The sequence below is a fragment of the Erpetoichthys calabaricus genome, chromosome 7 (assembly GCF_900747795.2).
Source record: "Erpetoichthys calabaricus chromosome 7, fErpCal1.3, whole genome shotgun sequence".
Taxonomy (NCBI): domain Eukaryota; kingdom Metazoa; phylum Chordata; class Cladistia; order Polypteriformes; family Polypteridae; genus Erpetoichthys; species Erpetoichthys calabaricus.
Genome location: NC_041400.2, coordinates 153570882 through 153577119, shown reverse-complemented (window position 1 = coordinate 153577119; position 6238 = coordinate 153570882).

Here is a 6238-nt window from a genome sequence, read left to right as displayed (position 1 = left end):
TAAAGGGAACATGACCACAGCATCTGTCACAGTAGGCTACAATACTGTAACACCGTAGGATTCTAGATACAAGAACAAAGGCTGGTGAAGCAAGAACAGATCTTGTCCACAAGTATGCAAGACCAGCACGGCAAGAAAGGGAAGATCAAGTGATTAGTGACAGTCCTCAAATGTAACCTTGTACCTCAAATATTAGACTATTCTTGCCTGGCATATGTATAGATTTAACTGTAGTACAGAAAAACTCAAATTGTTACAAATTGTGCCATATAGCATAAAAAAAAAAACACAAAAAAAAAACCTTTAGGCTCATAATAAAAATAGTGCTATCACCCGAGGGCAACCCCCTAACTTCCCTCAATACCAAGGAAGCCAAAACCCATACATAAAGATGCATTCATTAAGAAAACACAGTGGAACAAATTTGGGGACAAAAGGTAACTGGGGATTTCATAATCTTGGACAGTGTGATTTTGCAAAGGGAGATTAGCCAAGGGTTAACACACAAGATTGCATAGGTTGATATGAAATTACATGAGCTCAAGACAAGCAGTACTTCAAAAATTTTAGAACCAAAAACACTTCAGAAATGTTACTTTTGCAGTTTTAATACTTTTTAAATACATGCTGCTTAAAGAACATTGATGATCCAGCTAAAGATTTCTCATGGAAATCTTACACATTTTTAAACCATGGGGGACAAACTGGAGATCCTCTGCCCATCTTTGTTCCTCAAAGACTCAGCTTTTTGTGGATACTTCTTTTATATTAAATCAGGATTATAATCACCTGTTGACATCACCTATTTGAAATAACATTTAAATTTTTTACCTCGTTAATGGCCATAATTTGCCCCGTCCCAACTTTTTTGTACTGTGCTGCAGGCAAGAAATGCAGGAATTGATGTATATTAATAAATGAAATGAAGTTGACAGACAAAACATGGAATATCTTGGGATCATACTGTCTGCAATAAAACAAGAGTCAAAATAAATTTAAGAATCATTGATTTTTGTCTTACTTGTATTTTCCCATTACCAAGCTTTTTAGGGTTGTACATCCCAATCAAATTTAGCGATTCATAGTTTGATCTTGCCATTTTAGTCTAAAAGAAAACATCCTCTGGACTTGTTTTCTTTAACAGTTTTTGTGGCTTCTGTTGACTTATATTGACTGGGGAGTATGGAAGACCTACAACTGAAATGAAATTCAGAAGTGGATAACTGGTAAGAAGGAGAAGGAAAAACCCCACTATGGTTCCACACAAATGGCACCCAAAATATGCAATTAGACATCAAATAACGGGGAGAAAGAATAAGAGAACATGAAGAGTGAAACAGATGCATTTTAGTGGATGTACTGTATATTTCATCATGTTCTTTAAACTTTGTGCAGAATGTAGCATCACAGATCACACCAAATTAAATGAATTCTCATATTTTACATTACTTAAACTGGATTTTTTTTTTAAGTTGTATACCCTTCATCATGCTCCTTATACAGCTTGTCGCCAAGGTGAGCTGATGGGACACCGTCACACTTCCAAGTGACAATCAAATTCCCTGCTAAACTTTCTCTTCCAATAAAACACCTTAGGTTATACAGCAGGACTAAGGCTTATTGTTGGGTTGTTGCAACCAAATCATTCAATTGATCCTGCAACTTCCATACTTTCAAATTAGTACATTTCATAGAAAAACAAAGTTCTCAAAACTAATTTTATACCAAGACAAACTAAGTAACTGGTCAGATTCTGGCTTTAAACACTACAGTGCCCTGCTTCGCATTGCATTAATCACTTTAGTAATTTTAATCCTGTAACTGAGCAGGAAGTCTTAACTTTAATTTCTAAAATGAAACCCACTACTTGTTCCCTAGATTCAGTGTCAACAAAACTAGTAAAAAGTGTAATGGATATTTCTTGCAGCGCCTATTCTAAACATCATCAATAGTTCATTATTGCATAGCACAGTACCTGATGCACTAAAAGTGTCAGTCATTAAACCATTACTTAAAAAGTCAGACCTAGAACCACACATAATAATTATAGGCCTATTTCAAATTTACCCTCTCTCTAAAATACTAGAAAAAGTAGTCACCAATCAGCTTCAGTCACACCTTACAATTTATTTGAGGATTTCCAGTCTGGTTTCCACACTGGTCATAGTAAAGAAATGGCACTAACGCGGGTTGTAAACGACATCCTGATATCCTCTGATGAAGGAAACTCCACTGTAATTATGTTGTTAGACTTAAGCACAACACTTGACACCATTGACCATTCTATTTTACTGCACAGGCTAGAAAATGATGTTGGGCTTACAGGCACTGTGCTCGCTTGGTTTAGTTCTTATTTATCAAATCGATTCCAATATGTACAAAAATATGCTGACAGTACTCCATCATTATACACAGAAGTGAGATATGCTGTCCCACAGGGCTCAGTACTGGAACCTTTACTGTTTTTACTTTATATGCTTCCACTGGGATCTCTCATTAGGAAACAATGTTAATTTTCAGTCGCATGCAGATGACACCCAGCTACAGTGATCCCTCGCTATATCGCGCTTCGCGGCTTCACTCTATCGCGGATTTTATATGTAAGCATATTTAAATATATATCGCGGATTTTTTGCTGGTTCGCGGATTTGAGGACAATGGGTCTTTTAATTTCTGGTACATGTTTCCTCAGTTGGTTTGCCCAGTTGATTTCATACAAGTGACGCCATTGGCAGATGGCTGAGAAGCTACCCAACGTACTTTTCTCTCTCTCTTGCGCTGACTTTCTCTGATCCTGACGTAGAGGGTGTGAGCAGGGGGGCTGTTCGCACACCTAGATGATACGGACGCTCGTCTAAAAATGCTGAAAGATTATCTTCACGTTGCTATCTTCTGTGCAGCTGCTTCCTGAAGCAACATGCTACACGGTGCTTCGCATACTTAAAAGCTCAAAGGGCACGTATTAATTTTTGACTGTTTGTTTGTTTTTCTCTGGCTCTCTCGCTCTCCCTGCTCCTGATGGAGTGGGTGTGAGCCGACACCTTCAACAGCTTTGTACCGGCGGTGCTTCGCATACTTAAAAGCAAAACAGCCCTATTGATTTGTTTGCTTTCCTCTGTCTATCTGACAGACTCTGCTCCTGACACGCACTAATTTGAAGAGGAAGATATGTTTGCATTCTTTTAATTGTGAGACAGAACTGTTATCTCTGTCTTGTCATGGAGCACAGTTTAAACTTTTGAAAAAGAGACAAATGTTTGTTTGCAGTGTTTGAATAACGTTCCTGCCTCTCTACAACCTCCTGTGTTTCTGCGCAAATCTGACCCAAGCATGACAATATAAAAATAACCATATAAACATATGGTTTCTACTTCGCGGATTTTCTTATTTCGCGGGTGGCTCTGGAACGCAACCCCCGCGATGGAGGAGGGATTACTGTATACATTTCATTTAGATCAAATGAAGTTTCTCCAATGTTGTGTTAGTGAATTAAAAGAGTGGATGGTTGAGAACTATTCGTCTTTAAACATAGATAAAACATGTTAATTGTTGGAGGGAATGACACTGATCAAAACAATATTTTATCATTGAACTCAGTTGGAATCACCATTAATTTTACTGAATCAGACCGCAATCTAGGAGTTATCTTTGAATCTAGGGCAGATTTCAAAATCCCCCTTTTAACATATAAAGCATTAAAATGGCCAAGGTCCGGCTTACTTGTCTGAACTTATCATGACTTACAAACCAGAGCGCACATTGAGATCTCAAGATGCCGGTCCGCTTAAGATTCCAAGGATTAATAAAATAACAGTGGGAGGTCGAGCTTTTAGTTACAGGGCCCCTAAACTATGGAATGGTCTGCCTGCTACTATAAGAGTCTCAGCTTTTAAATCCCGGCTTAAGACTTACTACTTCAGTTCAGCATATCCTGACTAGAGCTGCTGATTAACTGTACAGAGTGTATCTCTGTTCTTAGTCATTAGCACTAAAACATAAGTAACAGGATCATTATAATTTGTTACAAGATAGATACTTTATTAATCCCAAGGGGAACTTTACATACTCCAGCAGCAGCATACTGATAAACAATACTAAAGAGTGATATAAATGCAGGTAAAAAACAGATAACTTTGTATATTGTTAAGGTTTATCCCCCCCTGGGTGGAATTGAAGAGTCGCATAGTGCGGGGGAGGAATGATCTCCTCAGTCTGTCAGTGGAGCTGGACATCGACAGCAGTCTGTTATTGAAGCTGCTCCTCTGTCTGGAGATGATACCGTTTAGTGGATACAGTGGATTCTCCATGATTGACAGGAGCCTGCTGAGCACCCGTCGCTCTGCCACAGATGTCAAACTGTCCAGCTCCATGCCTACAATAGAGCCTGCCTTCCTCACCAGTCTGTCCAGGCGTGAGGCGCCCTCCTTTATGCTGCCTCCCCAGCACACCACTGCGTAGAAGAGGGCGCTTGCCACAACCGTCTGATAGAACATCTGCAGCATCTTAATGCAGATGTTGAAGGACACCAGCCTTCTAAGGAAGTAGTCGGCTCTGTCCTCTCTTGCACAGAGCATCAGTATTGGCAGTCCAGTCTAATTTATCATCCAGCTGCACTCCCAGGTATTTATAGGTCTGCACCCTCTGCACACAGTCACCCATGATGATCACGGGGTCCAGGAGGGGCCTGGGTCTCCTAAAATCCACCACCAGCTCCTTGATTTTGCTGGTGTTCAGGTGTAGGTGGTTTGAGTCGCACCATTTAACAAAGCCTTTGATTAGGTTCCTATACTCCTCCTGCCCACTCCTGATGCAGCCCACGATAGCAGTGTCATTCGCGAACCTTTGCACGTGGCAGGACTCAGAGTTATATTAGAAGTCTGATGTATACAGGCTGAACAGGACCGGAGAAAGTACAGTCCCCTGCAGCGCTCCTGTGTTGCTGATCACAATGACGCACATACTGAGGTCTGTCTGTAAGACAGTCCACGATCCATGCCACCAGGTATGAATCTACTCCTATCTCTGTCAGCTTGTCCCTAAGGAGCAGAGGTTGGACGGTGATGAAGGCGCTAGAGAAGTCCAGAAACATAATTCTTACAGCACCACTGCCTCTGTCCAAGTGGGAGAGGGATCGGTATAACATATAGATGGCATCCTCTGCTCCCACCTTCTCCTGGTATGCGAACTACAGAGGGTCAAGGGCATGGCAGACCTGTGGCCTCAGGTGGTGATGCAGCAGCTGCTCCATGGTCTTCATCACGTGACGTTGGAGCAATAGGCCGGAAGTCATTCAGCTCACTAGGACGTGATATCTTTGGGACTGGAGTGATGCAAGATGTTTTCCAAAGCCCCGGGAATCTCCCGTTCCAGGCTCAGGTTGAAGATGCACTGTAGAGGACTCCCCAGCTCCAGCGCACAGGCCTTCAGCAGTCATAGCGATACTCCATCTAACCCTCACCTATTCAGTTTCTCTTCTCGGTACTCAAATGTGGGACTTGGTGTCATGGCCCACCTGCCAAGTTGTTTTGCCTGCCCAAGGTAAAGTCATCCCTGATGGAGGATCGCAGGAATCGTGGGGTCCTTTCATCGGATTGGCTGGCCCAGTGCTGTTTCAGCTGTGGAATAGCCAAATGGGGGAGGGCAGGTTGATGGCTGAGGTCTGCAGGACTCAAAACAAATCATATTATGAGATATCTACTGTTAAAATTTTGCTCCACACTTGTAAAATTTTTACTGTATTGAGGATTTGTTCTGTGTATTGTATTGACCCCCTTCTTTTTGACACTCACTGCACGCCCAACCTACCTGGAAAGGGGTCTGTTTTTGAACTGCCTTTCCCAAAGTTTCTTCCATTTTTTTCCTACAAAAGGTGTTTTTGGGAGTTTCTCCTTGTCTTACAGAGTCAAAGCTGGGGGGCTGTCAAGAAACAGGGCCTGTTAAAGCCCATTGTGGCACTTCTTGTGTGATTTTGGGCTATACAAAAACAAACTATTTTACTGTGTTCAGCAAGGACAATAGGTTTAACATTATGGTCTTCAAACTCAAGATTAGTCTCAGATCCTGTCCTCCAGGCAACATCTTTAATACTTGCTCAAAATTAGGGAGCTAGCTAAGGTAGTCCAGAAGCCATTTTCTACTAAGCCCCCTTAAGGCAATCATTCTTCTATTTACCAGCCAAACTTAACAGTTGAAAAGAATGGGATGAACCTTGTGTTACACATCAAGAACACTACACTTA